Source organism: Erinaceus europaeus, chromosome 21 (genome assembly GCF_950295315.1).
Source record: "Erinaceus europaeus chromosome 21, mEriEur2.1, whole genome shotgun sequence".
In the NCBI taxonomy this organism is placed as follows: domain Eukaryota; kingdom Metazoa; phylum Chordata; class Mammalia; order Eulipotyphla; family Erinaceidae; genus Erinaceus; species Erinaceus europaeus.
This window is the reverse complement of record NC_080182.1, coordinates 9,410,449-9,434,327: the sequence shown is the minus strand read 5'-3', so window position 1 is coordinate 9,434,327 and position 23,879 is coordinate 9,410,449.

Genomic DNA, 23,879 nt, shown 5'->3' with positions numbered 1-23,879 from the left:
TTCCTTTCACTGCTCTTTTTTCCCCTTCTTCTTTTTTCTTTTGCTTTCTGAATTCACTGATACTTGTTTGTGAATTATTTTGTGGAAGAGATCTGACTCAGAGTGGACTCTCTCTCTGTCTGTCTCTCTCTTCTCCTTTCCTTTCTACTCTTGATATCTCTAGAATTTATAGTGGACAGTAGATCTGCATAATTGTCTACTATTGCTTTGTCTTTTTCCCTTTCTCTTTCCTTTTCTTTTAGTTTTTTTTTTCCCTTGGACTGGAGTATTGTTTGGCTAACTGGTATTGCTCGAACTGCATCAATCTTTGCTTCAGTTGCTATTGCTATACTTTCTGAGGTTTCTGACTGCATTTGTGAAAAGACTTTAGTTTAGCATGGCTGTACTCAAAACACAACAACTGAAGAATGACAGAACACAAAAATACAAACCACATAAAAAAATGGTTAAATCAAGAGCAAATTAAATTGCTACCACAATGAATCAGGACAGGAACCCAGAAGAAACTCCAAGTCAGTCAGAAGTAACCATAGATAAGAAAAGTATGCAAGTTATAATATACCTATAATCACAGAAATGAAGACAACTATGGAGGAAAGAACTATCAGAAATAGGGAAACAACAGATGAGACCCTCAAGGAAAATACTAGCTACCTCGAGGTAATTAGAGAACTGAAAGATGAAATATCTGAGCTGAAAGGACAACTAGCAGAACAAGCTAATACTATAACTGAACTGAATAAAGAAGCTGAGGGAAGGGAAAGCAGATTAACAGAAGCAGAAAACAGAATCAGCCAGACAGAGGATGAGCTAGAGATAACTAAGAAAGAGCTAAAAGAGCTAAAAAAAAAAAAAAAAAAAAAAGATATTGAGAGACACTGAAAACAACAACAGAGACATATAGGATGATCTCAAAAGAAGTAAACATTCGTATAATTGGCCTGCCAGAGGAAGAAAGAAAGAAATGGAAAGTAAATATCCTAGAGGAAATTATAGAAGAAAACTTTGCAGACCTAAACAACAGAAAGGACATTCAGATCCAAAAGTCCCAGAGAGTCCCAAACAGAAGCAACCCAGACCTGAAGACACCAAGTCACATCATAGTTACAATGAGAAGAAGTAAGGATAATGAAAGGATCCTAAAAGCTGCAAGAGAAAAACAAAAAGTCACATATAGGGGAAAGCCCATAAGACTATCAGCAAACTTCTCCACTCAAACTCTAAAAGCCAGAAAAGAATGGCAAGGTATCTATCAAGCCCTCAATGAAAAAGGGTTTCAACTAAGAATAATATATCCTGCTAGACCTTCATTCAGACTTGATGGAGAAATCAAAACCTTTTCAGACAGGCAACAGTTTAAAGGAGGAAACATCACCAAGCCTGGCCTGAAAAAGGTTCTAAAAAAGACCTCTTATAAAGAAGAACATCACCATAATACTTGCCATATATCAGAGCAAATAAAAAGTTGTTGAATAATAGCACTGCAATACCTTAAATCCATAATATCAATAAATGTCAATTGCTTAAACTCACCCACTAAGGGGCACAGAGTGGGAGGGTGGATCAGAAAACTCAACACAACCAACCATATGTTGCTTGCAAGAATCCCACCTGACCCAACAAGACAAACACAGACTAAAGTGAACTATGGAAAACTATCATGCAGGCTAATGAACCACAAAAAAGGCAGAAACAGCCATTCTCATCTCTGACACAATAGACTTTAAATTAAATAAAGTAATAAAAGGAATATATCTAAAACAGACCTACTAACTTTTTCCAAAATGGAAACCCCAAATCTCATCTGCTCTATTCTTACCTTTATGTTCCTATTAAACAATTTTTTCTGCTTTAAAACTTAATGCTATTCAGCCATCAAATTGAAGATGCTACTATGACATCAACCTGACTTCCCTGAGCAGATGACCTCACCAGTGTGTTCTGGAACCTCACCTCCCCAGAGCCTTGCCCCACTAGGGAAAGACAGAAACAGGGTGGGGATATGGATCGACTTGCCAATACCCATGTCTAGCAGAGAAGCAATTACAGAAGCCAGACCTCCCTCCTTCTGTACCCCATAAATGTCTTTGGTCCATACTCCTAGAGGGATAAAGAATAGGAAAGCTTCCAGTGGAGGGTATAGGATACAAAACTCTGATTGTGTGAATTATGTGGAATTGTACCCCTCTTATCCCACAATCTTGTCAATCATTATTAAATCAATAAAAAGAGAAAAAAAAACCCTACTGATTTTTTTTGGCCCACTTGACAATCTTTTAAACTCAAGGTTCTTAGTTCAATCACACCTGAAAGTCTTTGCTATCTAAGACACTCACAGTTTTGTCCTTCCTACCTCCCTGACAATTATAAAATTTTCAACAACTTGGGGCAAAAGTCAAAGGATCTGGGGTGGGGGGGTGTTTCTCCTATCAACTTTAATTACTTAACATAAACACAATAAGAAATAGAACACCAGGGAGTCGGGTGGTAGCGTAGCAGGTTAAGCATATGTGGCACAAAGCTCAAGGACCAGTATAAGGATCCCAGTTCAAGCCCCCGGCTCCCCACCTGCAAGGGAGTCGCTTCACAGGTGGTGAAGCAGGTCTTCAGGTGTCTGTCTTTCTCTCCCCCCTCTGTCTTCCCCTCCTCTCTCCATTTCTCTCTGTCCTATCCAACAACAACAACAGCAATAATAACTACAACAATAAAAAAGGGCAACAAAAGCGAATAAATAAATTTAAAAAAAAAAAAGAAATAGAACACCAGTGCCAGTAATTTCTCAGGTTAATAAAATATAGATAAACATAGGTCAGGAAAAAAGAAAATTCCATTCTGAAGCTATAAGCCCCCAGCCAGAACTTTAAGTCCCCTTGTAAGCCCCTGAGTCTCTGAAAGCCAGAGTAGACGGTCTCTCCACCTTTCTGCAATTGCACACAACCTTTAATAAACTGTGCTTCCTTCTAAGTTTCTGATTGTGTGAACTCCTTCACTAGACCCTTGACGCACAACTGGCAATTCACTCTCAATATTTTTGCAATGTGCTTTAAAGTTTGGATCAAATTTTGTCACTGAGATGAATTTTGGTGCTAAAGGTACAAAAAGTAACCAATTACTGAAACTTTGCTTAACTTTTTTTTTCTTTTTGAAGACCAGTGATTGTGGACTTATATTTGGTATTTAACTACAGAGTACTTTGATAAAGATCATTCTCATAGAAGGAAGGATGGAGATTCAGAGAATGCAGACAGAGCCACAGAAAGTGATGCTACGGAAAATGGAGGAAAGAGGTGCCCAGATTGAAGAATCTGAAAAAGGCAGTAATGAAGGGAGATGGGAAGAGATGGATTTGAAAGACTGTGTCAACAAATCAAATGGGATAGTTAATGGAGAATTGAAGACCAAGCTCATGTTCTTGATCTGGGAAGCTGAGTGGCTGAAGGAACCATTAATGGATGTGTGAACACAAAAGGGTGTTTGGAGGGCAAAGAGACAGGTGAGATTTTTTTTTTTTTGGCTGAGTTTCTCATTAAGAGATGTTTGAAGAGGTTCAGGGAGGCTCTGAAGACAATTGGGCTAGTAATAAAAAAAAACAAAATACTTCACCTATCACACAGCAAGGTTCCTAGGGCACAGGATCAGGGAGCCCAGAATAGTTATAGATTTAAGCTCCCCGTCATCCTCCTTGCTATGCCCTCTTCTCTCTGTGAACCTAGGGGAGAAAATACAAAGCCCTGGTGGCAACCCACTAAATTTCTATCTCCCAAAGCCGGGAGCCAGCTAACTAGACTGCAGAAGCCTCCTGGGTGGCCTCCTGTAAGAAAGGGAAATGGTTTCCCTAGAAAATGATTCTAGGTTCAACTAACAAAGCTGGAAATAATTTGCTTCTGACAGTCTCCACAGGTAAAACTGAGGACATTTTTGGAAAGAAACTATTCCTCAGAAATAAAAGTGCCGATTTTAAATTGGTTCCGGTGTTAACTTTGCAGCTTTGCACCCCTTCTCCAACAAAACTGAGATGGACTCTGGGACTTGGAAAAGCAAAATGGCTATGGTTCAGAGAGTGTGACAGCCCCTCCCTAGGAGAAGCCATACAACTGCTTTCTCGTGGCCTTCATCAGATCCAGTCAGAGCCTTCCAAATCCAATTGCAGTGATACGGACTCCAAGACCCCAGACCTGTGGCCGGACACACCTGGCCAACCAGAGTCTAGTCCTCAAGCAGAGACAACCAATCTTTGGTTACTTTCCAGTGTACCATAATGATGAAAACCACACCTCTGAAGACATTTTCTCCTCTATTTTCTGGCATACAGAAGACAAGCAGAAGATAATTATACCTCTCCTGAGTATTCCCTTTCTTCTCTTCCGTAATATCCATGGTATTTTATGGAAAGCTACCAAATATATATATATATATATATGTGATTACATCACCCTAACTCTACATGCTATAAAACCAGAATCCATCTTCTCTTCTTTGACACTTACCATCAGGTCTCCCGTTACAACTTCTTTCATATTTCTTCCTCTAGGTTTTTTAATAACTCAGGTATGAGCTGTAGTTACACATAAAGTCTTATACGGAGAGTCTCTTAAGAGACTCTGGAAAATAAAAGACACTGCTATTCTTTCAGTAAGAAAGAATAGCACTGCTATTAATAAAAGACACTGCTATTCTTTCAGACATAAAATTGATATGTATTTTCTTCTGAGTATTTCTTAAGTTATACTAATATTTATAAGTGTGTATGAAAAATGTCAGTCTAGAAGCAATATAGTCTAAAGGTAGTTTAAACCTTAATTCAGGGAGTCAGGCGGTAGCACCGTGGGTTAAGGGCACGTGGTGCAAAGCACAAGGACCACATAAGCCTCCTGGTCTCCTACCTGCAGGGTATTCGCTTCATTGAAGCAGGTCTGCAGGTATCTTTCTTTCTCTCCCCCTCTCTGTCTTCCTCTCCTCTCTCCATTTCTCTCTGCCCTATCCAACAATGACAACATCAATTACAATAATAATAATAACTATAACAATAAAACAAGGGCAACAAAAGGGAATAAATAAATAAATATGAAAAAAATAAAATAACACATTAATTCAGGGGCCAGGTGGTGGTGCACCTGGCTGAGCACACATGTTACAAGGCACAAGGACCCAGGTTCCAGCCTCCAGTCCCCAACTGCAGGGGGAAAGCTTTGCAAGTGATGAAGCAGATCTGCAGGGGTCTATCTCTCCCCCTTTCTGTCTTCTGCTCCTCTCTGTTTCTCTCTGTCCTATCTAACAATGACAACATCAATAACAACAATAATAATAACTACAACAATAAAACAACAAGGGCAACAAAAGGGAATACATAAATAAATAATTTTTTAAAAAGAAAAGATTTTTAAAAAAAAACGTAAAAAAACAAATAGATGAAACAACAAAATAACTGTTAAGTGACATTACTATTTTAAATAAGGCTGTCCCCCTCCCGTTTTTTGACAGGTGCTACCATTGCATTACTCAAAAATCCAAGACAGTCAACAACAAAAAAAACTATCAATAAATAAGTAAATTCAACTAAGTGATCAGCAACAACAAAAAAAAAATGCAAAATATCAGTAGGTTTCTTATACACTCAGAGTAAAAACGTCATTCATTTTGAAAAGGACTATGAAGGGAGTCTGGCGGTAGCGCAACAGGTTTAAGCGCACATCGCGTGAAGAGCAAAAACTGGTGTAAAGATCCCGGTTCTAGCCCCCGGCTCGAACTATCTGCAGGGGAGTCGCTTCACAGGCGTTGAAGCAGGTCTGCAGGTGTCTGTCTTTCTCTCCCCCTCTCTGTCTTCCCCTCCACTCTCCATTTCTGTCTGTTCTATCCAACAGGACATCAATAACAACAATAATAAACACAAGGCTACAACAAAGGCAACAAAAGGTGGATCAAAGCTCAAGGACTGGTGGAAGGATCCCTGTTGGAGCCCCTGGCTCCCCACCTGCAGAGGAATCGCTTCACAGGTGGTGAAGCAGGTCTGCAGGTGTCTTTCTCTCCCTCTCTCTGTCTACCCCCTCCTCTCTCCATTTCTCTCTGTCATATCTAACAACAACATCAATAACAAGAACAACTACAACAACAACAAAAAAAAAACAATGGCAACAGAGGGAAATAAATAAATAAATAAACATTAAAAAAAAAACAGAAAGAAAAGGACTATGAAAACAGACCCCACTCACTACATAAGATACGTGTGAATAAATCCAGAAAACATGTGCATTTCCTAGTAGATAAAAACTGAAAATAGTACCACAGCATCTAAAGGAACAGAGGAACGCACGGAGAAGAAAGTCATGTTCTTAGACAGAAAGATTAAAAATGTAAAGGTGTCACTTCACCTCAAAATTTATAATTTAGGGATTCAATCTATAATTAAACCACCGTCAATCTAAACTCCTAAGTAAGTTTTCTAGAAATCTGATAAAATGATTCTAAAGTTCATCTGGAAAAACAGTTGTGAAAGAACAGACAGAATATACAAAAAAGAAAAAAAAAGGAAGGAAGTCGGGTAGTAGCGCAGCAGGTTAAGCACAGGCGGCGCAAAGCACAAGGACCTGTGGAAGGATCCCGGTTCGAGTCCCTGGCTCCCCACCTGCAGGGGAGTCGCTTCACAGGTGGTGAAGCAGGTCTGCAGGTGTCTGTCTTTCTCTCCCCCTCTCTGTCTGTCTTCTCTTCCCCTCCTCTTTCCATTTCTCTCTGTCCTATCCAACAACAATGACATCAATAATAACTACAACAAAACAACAAGGGCAGCTAAAAGGAATAAATAAATATTTTTTTAAAAAAGAAGAAAATACTGATGGGAATTCATGCTGTAAATATGCTACAAAGCCACTAACACTATCATGGAGGAATGGACTAGTCAGCAGAACAAAAAAAAAAAAAAGGGTAGAATTTCAAGCCATGCTGTCTCAAAGAAAATAAGTGTATAAAATTGTCTTTCTTCTTAAAGATTTCTACACAGTCTGCTTTTTAATAAGTCAGTTTCACACAAAGCCTCAGTTCATAATCTGCTACTGGAAGACCATTAAACCAGAATTATCTTACTTAACTATCAAACTCAAACCTTTGATGACAATGTGGAGTTTAAAAACATGCCCAAGATGACCTCACCACTTCAGGTGGGTCCTGGAACCCCACCTCTCCAGAGTCCTGCCCCACTTGCCCATAGGGAAAGATAGAAACAGGCTGGGGGTGGATCCACTTGCTGACATCCATGTCCTACAGAGAAGGAATTACAGAAGCCAGACCTTCTGCACCCCATAAAGGTCTTTGGTCCATACTCACAGAGGGATAAAGAATAGGGAATATTTCAAGGGAGGGGATGGGATATAGAACTCTGGTGGTGGGAATTGTGTGAAATTGTGCCCCTCTTATCCTATTATCTTGTCGATATTTTTAATTTTATAAATAATGTTTTTTAAAATAATAATAATAATAAAATAAAAAACATGCCCAAGTTAAGTAGTAGATCTGGGAATATAAGCCAGGAGGTGGGGGAGAGGGATACTAAGACTGTTCTCTCAGCCACTTTGGACTTCCACTCCTAGCCATCTCTCTTCAGCCTCACAAGGGAGAGGAGGTCACGTATACTTTTTGTGGTTTATCCAAATGAGTCACATCTATAACATAACATTGACATTGCATGAGCAAAGGCAAGTCTTAACCAGTGCCCCAAGATTTGCAAGACACTTTAGAGATTAAAAAAATAAATAAAACAAGCCCACAACATATGTTGCTAACCACAAAATAACCTAATACCATATCATACTTTTTTTCCATACTATTTTTTAAAGCACTAATTTTGGAATTCTGTTCTGACCACACAATCTGCATGAGAGAATGCTAGAAACCTGATTCCACTGACAATGATTCAAACTGCCTGTTTTGCCTACCTCCATCCATCCAATGAGTTACCACCAACCAAATCAAAAAAGTTCAGAGGTGCTGGGTCCACCCAATAGTCTCAGTAGATGAATCACCTTCTTTTTAACTGTTTGTTTGTTCTTTATTTGTTGGTTTACTTCTTATTTCATTGGACAGGAAAGAAAGAAATTGAGAAGGCAAGGAGAGATAGAGAGGGAGAAGGAAGAACTTTTGCAACCCTGCATCACCACTCATGAAGCTTTCTCCACTGAAAGAGGGGACCAGGAGCTTGAACCTAGGTCCTTGCACATTTTAACATGGGTGCTTAGCATGGTGCACCACTGGCCAAGTTCACTGAATCACCTTCTAAGAGATCTTTAAATATTATAGTAACAGACCCTTTCATGCATGCATATCCCTAACTGCTTTTTGCTTAGATTGGTTTCTAAGGGTCTTTCTCCTTGTCTACTTACAGACTCTCCGAATAAACGGAATCTCCTATTCATATTCCTAAAATCGATGAACATACCTGGCCTTCAGTAGGTCCTTAATGTCTTTTTAACAAGTGAGTGTGTGAATGAATGGTGAGAGACTAATAGATCTAAAACAGTATTCTTGTTAAAATAGAGCAGAAGTCAAATTCCAGGAGAGACATTGGATATGATCACTTGCCAAACATAATTTTTCATTCATAGAGCAGACTGAGGGAGTTTCACTGTGGCATGTACTATTCCATAGGAGTCTGTTTATTTACATGGGTTTTGTACCCATCAAGTTATGACTTAGCTTAAGGTGCCTTTCCATCTCTTCCTTGGGAAGTCTAGGACAAATAAAGTGTTCTGACAGAGTTAAGGGAGGGTCTTTGACTGAAAAGTAGGACAGTCATGGTAAATCTGGCCCAGATAAGATACCCTAAACATAATTCTCATCCCATTCACTGATCCTTGACAGTTGCAGCCAACAGAGGAAATAATGTTATACTGAAAGGAAAAACAAACTAAAGGGAAATAAAGATTAAGCAGACACCTTTTCTGTGAGCTAGGAATACTTCCTCTTTTATTTTGCTTCATTAGTGATTTAATAATGATCAATATATATAACCACACACAACTCTTTTATTTATTTATTTATAAAAAAAGAAACATTGGAGAAGAGGGGCACAGTTCCACACAATTCCCACAACCAGAACTCTCTCTCCCATCCCCTCCCCTGATAGCTTTCTTATTCTTTAACCTTCTGGGAGTATGGACCCAAGGTCATTGTGGGATGCAGAAGGTGGAAGGTCTGGCTTCTGTAATTGCTTCTCCACTGGACATGGGCAATGGCAGGTCGATCCACACCCCCAGCCTGTCTCTCTCTTTCCTTAGTGAGGTAGGGCTCTGGGGAGGTGAGGCTCTAGGACATATTGGTGAGCTCATCTGCCCAGGGAAATCAGGGTGGCATCATGGTAGCATCTGCAACTTGATGGCTGAAAAACCATCAAGATACAAAGCAGAAAAAATTGTTTAAAAATCAGAAACCCAAAGGTAAGAATAGAGCAGATGGGTTCTCCATTTGGGGAAAAGTTAGGAAGTTTATCTCTTTTCAACCACCAGGTTCCAGATGCCAGCAGGATGTGACCAGACTTCCCTGGACAGATGACCCCACCAATGTGCCTTGGAGCTTTGCTTCCCCAGAGCCCTTCCCCACTAGGGAAAGAGAGAGGCAGGCTGGGAGTATGGATCCACCTGTCAACCCCCATATTCAGTGGGGAAGCAATTACAGAAGCCAGACCTTCCACCTTCTGCATCCCACAATGACCTTGGGTCCATACTCCCAGAGGGTTAAAGAATAGGAAACTATCAGGGTTGGGGATGGGATACGGAGGTCTGGTGGTGGGAATTGTGCAAAGTTGTACCCCTCTTATCCTATGGTTTTGTCAATGTTTCTTTTTTATAAATAAAAAAGAAAAAAAAAGAAGTGGAATGAAAGTCAAATTTCTATGAGTTTCTTACACAAACTTTCAAATAACTACTTCTCTGCCCCAACTCAGAAATCATTTTAAACTTCTTTTACTTATTTCTTTTGGGGGGGATTAATGTTTTACATTCAACAGTAAATGCAGTCATTTGTACATGCATAACATTTCTCAGTTTTCTACATAACAATACAACCCCCACTAGGTCCTCTGTATCCTTTTCCAGGACCTGTACTTCCCCCTTTCCAGATACCCCAGAGTCTTTCACTTTGGTGCAATAAACCAACTCCATCATTTCAAACTTCTAGCAATACCCCCACTTCATTCCTATATTTGTACCTTCTGTATGTTGCTTGAAAAATGCAAACAAAGCCTTTGTGGTAGTGTACAGTACACTATACACACACACACACACACACACACACACACATTGCAGCCAAACAATTTTAAGGTCCATCTTCTCAGCAAGATCATAAACCTTTTGTCTCTGACTTGGAATTTTGTGGTTTAAGGCTCTGAGTGTTTAACATATTCCTCTTTTTTTTCCTTATTTATTTTGACAGTTGTATAAGAGAGAAAGATTAGAGAGAGATCTCTGTTCCAACACCTTCCAGAGCATTGTAACCAAGATATGAAACTAGCACTTACTTATAGCATATTGAGAAGGATTTTTTTTTTCTGGATCATAGTTTTCTCATTTTTCAAAAATAATCTGCTCTCCCTAAGGTGGTTGTATTGAACTAGCATGATAGATACTTGATTATATGTCAAGATAATTATAATCAAAAGGTGGCTTATGGGCAACCCAGGAAGTAGCACAGTGGGTAAAGCATTAAGTTCACAGACACAGGTCCTGAGTTCCATCCCTGGCATCTTATGTGCCAGAGTGGTGCTGTGGCTCTTTCTCTCACATTCGTAAATAAAGAAATAAATGAATAATTCTCTTTAGATGGTTGACAGTGAAGGGCTAGGTAGAAGAACTTTCTCTGGAGCCTGGAGACCAGAGCTAGTCTTAGGGTAACTTGTGTACTTACACTAGATATCTGCAATTAATATGAGTGTGTGTGTGTGTGTGTGTGTGTGTGTGTGTGTGTGTGTGTGTGTGTGTATCCTGGGAAAGAGATAGTTCACCCAGTAGAGTACACACTTTGTCAAGCGTGAGACCCAAGTTTGAACTACACACGAGTTCTCTGGGCCAGAGCACTGCGCCATGGATGTTGAACTAGTGCTGTGGTTTCTCCTTCAATCTCTGCCTGTGTTGCTATTAATCCCTCCATCCATCTGAAAGAAAAAGGGGGAAAAAATCAGCTCAGGAGAAATGATGCATATGTGAGCTCCAAGCACCAAAGGGGGGGATGCAGAGACCTTGGGGGGAGATTAGTGATTATTCCAATAATTCCATTTCTAGGAGTCTAATCTAAATATTTACTGACAAAAATAAGAAAAATGTGTGCGTATAACTATTTTCAAACTACTTTATATACTAACAGAAAACTGGAAAAAATGAATGTCATCAGTAGAAAATTCATTAAATACAATGTGATATATATCCACACAACAGAATGTTACACACTTGTTCAAAGAGGTCTAGTAGAAGTAATTGCCAGATTAATAGTGTTTTTAATAAATTGCTTGTATTTTATTTATTTTAAATAAAGACAAATTTAGAGACAATGACAAAATAAAATGAAGCAGAGTGACAGAGAGAGAGAGAGAGAGAGACTGAGAGAGAGAAAGAGAGAGAGAAAGAGAGAGCAGCAACACAGTTTCAATGCTTGTGAAGTTTCCCCCTTGTAGCCGGGGACCAGGGATTTGAAAGCAGGTCCTGCTCACTAAAATATGTTCATCGTGCTTCATGCACCACCACCAGGCCCCCAAGTGCATATTTTCAGTGCATACTTTCCTTTCTTCCTTTCTTTCTTTCTTTCTTTCTTTCTTTCTTTCTTTCTTTCTTTCTTTCTCTCTCTCTCTCTCTCTTTTTCCTTCCTTCCTTCCTTCCTTCCTTTCGATAGGACAGAAAGAAATGGAGAGAGGAGGGAAAGACAGAGAAGGGGAGAGAAAGACAGACACCTGCAGACCTGCTTCACCGCCTGTGAAGTGACTCCCCGGCGGGTGGGGAGCCAGAGGCTCAAACCGGGATCCTTCTGCCAGTCCTTGTGCTTTCTTGTGCTTTGCGCTACGTGCGCTTAACCTGCTGCACTACCACGTGGCCCCTTAAGTGCATATTTTCAAGTGGAGAGATAAATCATACAATTTTTCAGCAACTACTTATAAACTGAAGGAAGGAAGCCTATGCTTTCCTAAGTATTATACAAACTAAATTATTTCACATGAAACAAATGATATAATTATGGAATTAAATTAATTTCTTCAAAATACAATCCCAAAATCAGAAGCCAAATGAGTCAAATAGGCATTTGATGTAGCCTTTGGAGATGTAATCTTGGGGGGGGGGATCCCTAGTAGCATAAACTTCAGAAACAAAGCAAACAAAAAATACAATATCCTTTTTTGTTGTTCTTGTTGTAAATTCTTAAATCATTTTCAGTAATAATATTATTGATGGGAGCACTGGTATTATTAGTTTATAATCTAAAATTTGAATGGAAAGTATCAATGTATAATCATAGTGTAATTTATTCTGAGTTCTTAAAAAGGTTTTTGACCTTTTATTTTTGAAATAATTGTAAATTCACAGGTGGGGGAGATAGCATAATGGTTATACAAGGAGACTCCAATGCCTAAGGCTCCAAGGTCCCTTGTTCAATTCTCCACACCACTTTAAATCAGAGATGAGCAATGCTCTGGTTAAAACCAACAACAACAACAACAATTATATATATATATTCACAGGAGGTTGCAAAAATAAAAACCTAGGAACCTTTCACCCACTTCTTTCTCTTGGTTACTGAAGAGCAAGCTGACATTGTTCGTAATGTGTATGCACAGCTCTATCATTTTATCAAATTCCTGCCACCACTACAATCGTGCCACAGAATTACTCTGTCACCACAAAGATCACCCTCACGCTAGCCTTTTAGAATAATAATTATCTCCTCCCACTCATTGTTCCAAACCACAGGCTGTGTTCCATCTCTATAATTATGTCATTCTGAGAACAGTATTTAAATGGAATCGTGTAGTTTCTGACCCTTTGAGATTGGCTTTATTTCTTCAGCATAATGGCCTTGAACTCCAAGCATGTCATGAGTTTGTACTTTTCTTTGGCGGGTAGCATTCCACAGTGTGGATGTTCCCCAGTTTGTCTGACCACTCACCCACTTAGAGATATTTTGGTTGAGTCTCTGGTTTGGCGCTATTACAAAGGAAGTTGCTAAGAATACTCACGCTCCAGTTGTTTTAACCAGATATCTGCACGTCATACTTCAGATAAGCAGCTGATATCAAGCATCTATAAAGAACTCAACAAAAAGGAAAAGAACAGACCAATAAAAAAAAAGTGGGCAGAAGACATAAATAGATGGTTCTCTAAAGAAGAGATACACATGGTCCACAGACACGTGTAGAAATGCTCCAATTCACTCACCACCAGATAAATTCTAATTGAAATCACATTGAGATACCACTTCACACCTGTTTAGAATGGCCTTCATCAACAACACAGGAAAGGATAAGTGATGGAAAAGATATGGAGAAAAATAAACTCTTTTACACTGCTTCTGGGAATGTAAACGGGTGCAACCACTCTGGAAGACAGTATGAAGAATCCTTAATCGAGTATGAATAGAAATATCTTTGGACACAGAAATCCCACTCCTAGGCATTGATCCAAAAAAAAGGAAGGACATTCAGAAGTAGGAACAGGTATAGGTATGACTTAGAAATGAAGAGATAGAGGGAGTCAGGCAGTAGTGCAGTGGGTTAAGTGCACATGGCGCGAAGCACAAGGACCAGCGTAAGGATCCCGGTTCAAGCCCCCCACTCCCCACCTGCAGGGGAGTCGATTCACAAGCAGTGAAGCAGGTCTGCAGGTGTCTGTCTTTTTCTCCTCCTCTCTGTCTTTCTGTCCTCTCTCTGTCCTATCTAACAACAACAACATCAATAACAACAATAACTACAACGATAATAAAAAGGGCAACAAGAGGAGAAATAAATATTAAAATTTAAAAAATTCAAAAAAAAAGAAGTTAAGAAGGACCAGAGGGAAGAAAATGAGGATATATATATATATATGTATATATATACATATATACATATATATATATATATATATATATATATTTGTAGAAGTAATAGTCAATCCATATCTACAACCTTGGGAGAATTACTGTAGCTTCTGATGGATGGAATAAGGACACAGAATTCTGGTGTCCTTATTCCGTCCATTCCCCTGTTATCTTATAATTTTGTAAATCAATATTAGTCACTAATAAAAATTTTAAAAAAGGTTTGGGAGTGGAAGGCATTCAGAAGTTCAGGATTGCTCTCTAGATTATCCTTAACACAAAGGAAGCATTTACACCACAGACATCTAAGCTAGAAAAGCAGCTGATGGGGCCCAGGTAGTGGAGCACATGTTTGAGCACACACATTACAGTGAGCAAAGATTCAGGTTCAGGACTCTGGTCCCCACCTGCGGGGGCAGGGCGGGGGGCGGGTTAACAAGTGGTGACAAAATGCTACGGGTGAGTCTATCTCTCATCCTTTCTATCCTTCATTCCCTCTCATTTTCTCTATTCAACATAAATAGAGTAAAATAAAAAGATGTAAAAAAAAAAAAAAGGGGTGGGGGGTTGGGCGGTAGTGCAGCGGGTTAAGCGCACTTGGCGCAAAGCGCAAGGACAAGCGTGAGGATCCAGGTTGGAGCCCCCGGTGGTGACGCAGGTCTGCAGGTGTCTCTCTTTCTCTCCCCCTCTCTGTCTTCCCCTCCTCTCTCCATTTCTCTCTGTCCTATCCAACAACAAACGACATCAACTACAACAATAATAACCACAACAAGGCTACAACAACAAGAGCAACAAAAGGGGGGGTTGGGAAATGGCCTCCAAGAGCAGTGGATTCATGGTGCAGGCACTGAGCCCCAGCAATAACCCTGGAGGCATATAAATAAATAAATAAATAAAATAAAAATTTTAAAAAGGAAGGCAACTGGAGAACAAGTTTTGGGGGACATTGTGAACCTCCACTCCATTTAGCCTAGTCCATGGCTGCTAAGTCACTCAGATCCAGAAAGACAGTTGACAGGTTTCGGGGTCTCTCTCTGGCGGGGTGATCTCTAGGGGAAAGGTAAGTGGTTCTTTCTCGCACACGACAGGGGTGACACAAAGTAAAAGACACCAGGGAGCTCCTCAGCATGTTAACTCAGAACTCAGAGCTCGTTTATTAGCAAGGGGGACATGAGTTAAATAGAAAAACAAATGAAGGGAATTATTACTGAAATATGTCAGAAATTACAGGTTTCTTAATGGTCAGCCTGCCCCTAAGGTAGGGGGCTGGTATGACAGGAATTGATGAGATACAAGACAGTTATTCTCCATGACACAAGCAACTTAATTAACCAAAGGTATTTGAGAGAAGCATAGGGGTTAAACCCGTAGGGTGAGACAGAGAGAAGATGGATATCAAAAGGCCATATAGTTTGGAATCTCTCTTGTCTGGGGTCTGAGGTATGTGATGAAGTGTGTGATAAGGTGTGTTCTTCTGTGATCAGAAGGTGACTTTGAATAAGTGAATCTGCGGCCATGTGGCCTGCAGTTAATGGAGGGAAGTACTGGGGTTTCTGTGGGCCTGAGAGTCAAGAAGGAAAGAACCAAGACTGAGTTTCCCCCTTATGCTCACCTCGGTTGAGAGAGACTTACCAAGAGGTTATCTTCTCAGACCTCCATCCAAGGACGGGGGTGGTTCTCCCTAAGCTCTATCAGGTTTACACATAGTCCCAACAGGCAGGTTTCAGAGGGAAACTAAGTATTTCCCACAGTAAGGGATCAGCTGCATGTGCAGGGACCCAGGTTCAAACCTTCAATCCTCAAATCTTGTTCTACATATTCTGCCTTCTAGAAGTTTTTTTTCTTACCCAAGCACAAGATTAGAGGTTCTACCTAAGATGCCATCTTTTGCACTAACACATTGTAATCTCAGACATTACCACAAATTCTAGCAGTTCCTTGAACAAAGACATAATTACTACCATTATCTAATTCTCCTCTAGTTCTTCAGTGCACTTGTTGAAGACTGAATGAACTACATCCTCCCAGAACTGGTGAGCAGGGGAGAGTCCCAGAGGCAATTCCTTGCTCTAACTACTGTGAGAGGTGTCACAAGTATTGAACTCCCTCAGGAAGAGAGACACAGTCACTGGAATTCAAGCAAACAGGGTTTTTTTTCCTCTCCTGAATGAATTATGATTTTAATTTACACAACACACATTTATAATAACAATAGCTGTATGAGATATGCAATAATAAGTCCATAATGCTAACCTGGGGCAAGATATCTAATACAAATTAAATTGGCTGGATTCCTAGAAATTTGAGTATATTGCACTGTGGGGTTTTTAGCCAAAATTGTGCAAAAACATGGCTGATTGATATTCTAATTAAAATAAGAATGAGGCCATAAGACATTATTGGGTTTCCCCCACTAATGAAAAAATAAATGCCTTCTTCAGTGAAAGTAGGCTTCCAGCAGACACTTGAATGGAACAGTTTCTGTCTCTGTGGGACCCTACCTAGAAGATCAGGAGATGTCTAAATGTTGAAGTCTCCACAGTCTACCCCGCAAATGCTCTTAACCACAGAGAGGTTTTATCCATGGGAGGAACACTGAATATGATCAATTTCTTTCTTTGCATCTCAGCATTGTAGCAATAACAGTATTGAAGGGGCAGTTTGTCTCATACTGATCTTGTCTTTCACACACTTGGTTGCAGCATATGTGAATCTTTGTGGCCAACTCAGTCAACTCAAAGGTCATGTGACTAGAGGGAACTAAAAGAAGGTTCAAGTAGTCTTGAGGTCTGAGGAAACTCCTAGAGGACAGTCATGACTGACTCTGCATGAACCTCAGCGAGTGAGTAGAAGTCCAAGTTTGCTCGGGCTGGTAAATGAAATAATGATCATAGCAGAGACAGAAAACCATGGACCCAAAAGGCAGAGAGAAATTAGACTGTGCGGAACTTGCTAACATGGTCAAAATAAACCCTCCTTTTCTTAAGCTGGAGTGAGCAGGTTATTTATTATTATTATTATTATTATTTTGCCTCCAGGTTTATTACTAGGTCCTGGTACCAGTACTACAAATCCACTGTTCCTGGAGGCCATTTTCCCCCCTTTATTGGATAGGACAAAGAGAAGTTGAGAGAGGAGGGGAAGACAGAGAAAGATAGACAGCTATAGACCTGCTTTACCACTTATGAAGTGACCTCCCTGCTTTGGGGAGCTGGGGGGTTCGAACTGGGATCCTTACACTTCATACTATATGCGCTTAACCTAGTGCACTACCACCTGTCCCCAAGGTTTTTCTTTTAATTATAGATTTATTTCTTTATTATTGAATAGAGACAAAGAGAAATTGAGAGGGGAGGAGGAGGTAGAGAGAGAGGGAAAAAGACAGAGACACCTGCAGCCCTGCTTTACCACTAGTGAAACTCCCCCCACACACACACAGATGGTGTCCAAGGGCTTGAACCTGGGTCCTTCTGCACTGCAGTGTGTGCACTTAACCAGGCGTGCCACCACCTAGCTCCAGGATGAGCAGTTTTCTCTTCATTGCTAGCCAACAGTTCCTAAGATAAAGGAAAATGCTGGCCAGGTTGTATAAATTCCTGAGTAAATTCATAACTTCACTTCTGGTAGAGAATTGTAGCTATGTGTTCAGAGAAAGCAGAGATAATGGATTGAAGAAAATTAAGGGGTGTGTGAAACTGGATAGAACATCAGTTGTCAGGTAAAAGCATCAGAAGCTGAAACATCCCAGTAACAGGAAGTATGGAAGATCTAAATAAAGGCCATTGTGGATACCCATTCTACGTGTGGACTAGGGAAATGAAGCATCAGTGAGACGGACTGGTCAGGATTAACGAACGGAACAGTAGCACTTGCTGAAATGGCTGAGGATGTTCATTTGGCCAACATGTCCCTGCTTGTGTCTTCAGTAACTGCTATGTGCATGTTTACCAGGCACTAACAGGCTTGACCAGTCTAGCATCTTCTAAAGGCAGAAGACTTCATGTCTGTACTGTGACTGAGAAAAGAAGGGGGCTAAAATGACTCCTACACTGACCAAGTTTGACTGTTTCCATCTCTGAATTTCACCCAGTGTCTCTTTCATCTTTTAAAGGTTCATTTGTTTATTTTTATTCTGATAAGTCCGAGAAAAACTGAAAGGGCAGTGGATGACAAAAAGAGACACCTGCAGTACTGCTCCATTGCTCATGAAGCTTTACTTCCTCCCACGAGTGAGGACTGTAGTGCTGAACCTGGCTCCTTGTGCATAGCAACATGTGTGCTTGACCAGCTGTGCCGCCACCCAGAGTCTCTCTTTGACAGTCCTAATGATTTTCAGCTCCTGCCTGTTCTGACGTTTCCTTTTTTAAATATTTTTATTTGCAAAGTGGAAATTTTGACAAAACCATAGGATGAGAGGGGTACGATTCCACACAATTCCCACCAATGAAACTCCATATCCCAGAATGGATATGGAGCTTTCCTGTTCTTTGTCCCTCAGGGAGTATGGACCAAAGATCTTTATGGGGTGCAGAAGGTGGAAGGACTGGCTTCTGTAGTGGTTTCTCTGCTGAACATGGGCATTGACAGGTAAATCCATACTCCCAGCCTGCCTCTCTCTTTCCCTAGTGGAGCAGGCTCTGGGGAAGCGGGGCTCTAACACATTGGTGGGGTCATCTGCCTAGCGAAATCAGGTTGGCATCATGGTAGCATCTGGAACCTGATGGCTGAAAAAGAGTTGAGGTATAAAGCAGAACAAATTGTTGACTGATCATGAGGCTTTCTTTTAATCCTTTCAATAGAAGTCTTAAGTTTTAATTCCCCTAAAAATTGAGACAAAGATTCTAGCACATGTAGTTGGTTCAGAAATTGATCTGGGGAAAACCCCGGCAGAGTGGGAAGTGAGACAGGTCAGGGAAGGCAGCCTATAATGTTACCAAGCAAGTTAGTGCCTGTACACTGGAGCTCAGACTCAGTAAGAGCCTCCAGGAATCTGGGCAGGACATAAACCTCAATTATCCTTACTGGGGACTGAGAATCTGGGATATTTACCTGTTGGGCAGTACACACTGTGGTCTATTTACATAACCACTATTACCTAAGAACCACCCTGCCTGCAGGGCACTGGTTTAATCTCACTGGTTTGTGCTTTCTTTTGGCTCTGCCCCCTCTCCTAGTCGCACCCTGTTTTCCACCAATAGTTTGTACTCTCTTTTTGCTCCACCCTCTCTACGTCACATCCTGTTTTCACCCTACTTGGCGAGTATAAATACAGCTGCTCTTCTGATTAAACACACTTGCAATTGCCTTCCAGAGTCCCAGAGTCTCCCTCCTGCAACACTAGCCCGGGATGAGTTCCTGATCCCTCTCCCACGCAGCAGCCTAGGTTGGCTCCAGTCGAGTTCTATCCAACCCAAAGAACACTTGCTCAGGAAGAAGCACCCTCAGGCTATCCTGGCATTTACCCAACTCCATGGGTTTTTTATGACTGGCCTTCCATGCAGACTGTATGCTCTTAGGGTCAGATAAAAAAAAAAAAAAATCATGGGCAGAAATTTGCAAATGTCACAAAGCTTCTTTTGTTTTATGTCATATGAGCTGAAATACTGGTAACTACGTGACTCAAGTTTTCATCAGAGTTAATTATCCAACTCCACAGTTGGGCTCTTTTGGCTAGCCAGATGACTCTAGAGATGGGATGAGTTCTTTACAGCAAGCAGGAGAGTTCAGAGTCAGGATGGACTAGGTATTTGTACAATGAAAATATGATTCCCTGAAAAAATATATCTATGATTGCTGCCGGAGAAACATGGCTGGTAGAATCCTATGATGCATGTATTCAGTAGACACACGTGTATGTGTACCAGGGTGCAAGTATCTAACAACTTATTGCATGCTTGTCTTGTCATGCGCACAGCCCAGCTTGGAGCCCTGACATGGGAACACCATGACACCCGGGAAAGCTCTGATACTGTGGTCTCTCCCTCACTCTCTCAGTCTCTCTCTCTCTCTCTATCTCTGAGCTAGAAAGAATGAAAGGTGAACCTGGAAGTAGTTGCACAAAAAACTGATGAACTAATTAATTAATTAAAATAAATTAAAGATCCCATTACAGCAAGAAATGCAAAGCAGATTATTTACTTTATTTTTTATTAATTGCCACTGGGGTTATCACTGGAGCTCACTCACAGTCTTTATGAAGAAGATACTTCTCCCTTGGTAATTTTTCAGTTTTAAAAAATATGATAGCACAAAGAGAAATTGAAAGAGAAGAGAAGGGAGAGAGAGGGAGAGAGAGAACATTTGTAGCCCTTTTCACCACTTATACAGTCCCCCGCTCCCCAATAGGTAGGGAACATGCGCTTGACTATGGTTCTTTACACATGATTATAAGGTGCAAATATATATATATCCAGCCAAAACATTTAGAAGGGAAAAGAAGGGAAGGGAATGGGGATGTCACACTCCACAATTTCAGTTTATATCACAAAGCAATCATAATTAAATCAGTCTAGTACTGGAATAAAAATGAGCAGTTGGATCTATGGAGCAGAACTGAGAGCCCAGAAATGAGCCCACAGATATATATAACAAAAGAGACAAAACTTTGCAATGAGGTAAAGAAGGTCTCTTCAAGATATGGTGCTGAGAAATTGGAAAAACATATGTAGAAAAGTAAAATTTTGATCAAGATGGATCAAAGATCTGGATATTAGACCAAAAACTCCAAATATTTTAATAAATATTTATTTAATAAATATATATATTTTTAAAATATATATTTCACTGAGAAAACATCAGTGAAACATTACAGGATCTTCACATCAAAGATGTATTTGAAGACTTAGCCCAATGGGCATGGGAAATGAAACCAAGAGTAAATATTAATAAATGAGACAACATCAAACTAAAAAGCTTCTATACATTGAAAGCAAACTACACAAGGATAACCAGACAACCCACTAAGTGGGAGAAGATATTTACAAATCATACATCAAATAAATAACTGATATCACACATCTATATAGAACTGGCACAACTCAACAAAAGAAAAAAATGGGCCAAAGAAATGAATATACTGTTTTCTAAAGAAAAGATACATATGACCCACAAACATATGAAAGAATGTTTGACTTCATTTATCAGTAGAGAAATGAAAAATTAAAGGGGGTCCATGGTAAGCGCACATGGCACGAAGCCAAAGGACCGAAGCAAGGATCCCAGTTTGAGCCCCCGGTTCCCCACCTACAAGGGGGTCACTTCACAAGCAGTGAAACATGTCTGTAGGTGTCTTTCTGACCACCCCCAACCCATCTTCCCTCTTCTCTAGGTTTCTCTCTGTCCTATCCAACAACAATAACAATCATAACACTAACAATAAGGACACCAAAATGGAAAAATATGGCCTCCAGGAGCCACAGATTCATAGTGCAGACACCTGGCCCCAGTGATACCCCTGGAGAAAAAAAAGAAAAAAAGGAAGGAAGGAAGGAAGGAAGAAAGGAAGGAAGGAAGGAAGGAAGGAAGGAAAGAAGGAAGGAAGAGAAAATTAAACTACGCTGAGATTTTCACCTTATACCTGTGAAAATGGCCTACATCAACAAACCAGGAAACGACAGGGGTTGGAGAGGTTGTGGACAAAAGGCAACTTGGCTTCACAGCTTGTGAGAGTGCAGACTGGTACGGCCCCTTTGGAAGACTGTACGAAGAGTCCTTATACTCTCTTATTTAAACAAATGGAGTTACATTACTCTCTTAAACAAATGGAGCTGCATTACAATCCAGTGATACCACTCTTAGCATTTATCCAACACACACTCAAACACTAGTCACAAGGGACATATACATCCTGTGTTCGTAGCTGCATTATTCACAACAGCCAGAGTGGAAGCACCCTAAATGTCCATCATCAGATGACTGGCTAAAGAAATTATGGGATAGATACTCCATGGAATACTACATTACAAAAAAAAAAAAAAAGATATCAATTGTGTCCTTTGGGACAAAAATGGATGGAGCTAGAGATGATTGTGCTTAGTAAAATCAGTTAAGAAATGAAAAACAGCTACCAGATGGTTGTACTCATATATGGAGATTGGAGAACTGATACACATGAACTTGCGAAAACAAACAGAAGACGGAAGCAAACTGTTTCTAAGACTGTGGTGACTATGATGGTTATCTTTGGGAGGCTGGGGACACCGATCTTTGGTGTGTGGTGTAAGCTTACAATCTTGTAACACACTATTAATCACAAATAAATGTGTGGGGAGAGATATGTGCTCAATCAGGTGTGCCACCACCCAGCCCCCAGACTACTCATTTTTCTATTTATAAAATAAAAATATTAACAAGACCACAGGATAAGAGGTGTACAATTACACACAGTTTCCACCACCAGAGTTACATATCCCATCCACTCCATTGGAAATTTTGCTATTCTTTATCCCTCTGGGAGTATGGACACAGGATCATTGAGTTGCAGAAGGTGGGAGGTCTGGCTTCTGTAATTGCTTCTCCACTGGACATGGGCATTGGCAGATCAATCCATACTCCCAGCCTGTCTATCTTTTCCTAGTGGGGTAGAACTCTGGGGAGGTGAGGTTCCAGGGTACCTTGGTGACTTCTCTGTCATCATGTTGGTGTCATGGTAGCATCTGCAACTTGGTGGCTGAGAAGGCACTAAGATATACAGCAGAACAAATTGTTTCATAATCAGGAACCTAAAGGTAAGACTCTAGCAGATGAGATATGGGGGGTCTCCGTTTTGGAAAAAGCTAGTACGTCTATTTTAGGAATATTCTAATGGGCCCGTGACTTTACTAATTTTTGCTTGAGCCTGACAGCTAACAGGCACGTGGACCAGAGGTATTGTCTAGGGAAATGGTATCAGAGTTGGAAATAGGACAAGAAAGCTGGATCAGGGAAGAGAGTAGCTCCCAAATATGGGGAAAGTATATAAATATTGTTAACTGTAAATCCCATTCATTTGATCTGGGGCCTATATTCAGACTAGTCGTTTTTTAAATGTAATCCGAATGAAACAAGAGAACCATGAGACAGAACTAAATTCACTAAAAGCTTAATTCTTCCTGAGCCAGAAAGATCGTTCACCTGCTTTGCCATTTTTACAGCCCGAGTTTGAGCCCCAGGCCTCACTACAATAGAGAGAACTTTAGTGTTCCCCTCTGTCTCTGAGTCTGTATTCCTCTCTATGTGAAAAAGTCAGTTCAGAGTGATGAAGTCTCAGCAGTGATATGTGGAATGTTTACTTCTTCCTATATCTTCATAAAATACTTAGTTTTATTTGGTTTTATACCTCACTTCAAACTGGAAGTAAATTTACATTTTCAAAACTAAAAAGAAAAAAAAGTTGTTTTTTTTTTTACCTGAGTTGGTAGAAAAAGGAATGTATAACTAGCAGGAATTTTATGTAAATGTTACATTAAAAAATCTTCAGGGGTAGTCGGATGGTAGTGCAGTGGGTTAAACGCAGGTGGCGCGAAGTGCAAGGATCTGCATAAGGATCCTGGTTCGAGCCCTCGGCTCCCCACTTGCAGGGGAGTCACTTCACAAGGAGTGAAGCCGGTCTGCAGGTGTCTATCTTTCTCTCCCCCTCTCTGTCTTCCCCTCCTCTCTCCATTTCTCTCTGTCCTATCCAACAACAATGACAACAATCATAATAATAACCACCACAACAAGGACAATAAAAGGGGGGAAATGGCGTCCAGGAGCAGTGGATTCATGGTGCAGGCACCGAGCCCCAGCAATAACCCTGGAGGCAAAAAAAAAAAAATATTCTGGGCCAGGAGGTGGCACACCTGGTTAAGAGCACACATTAC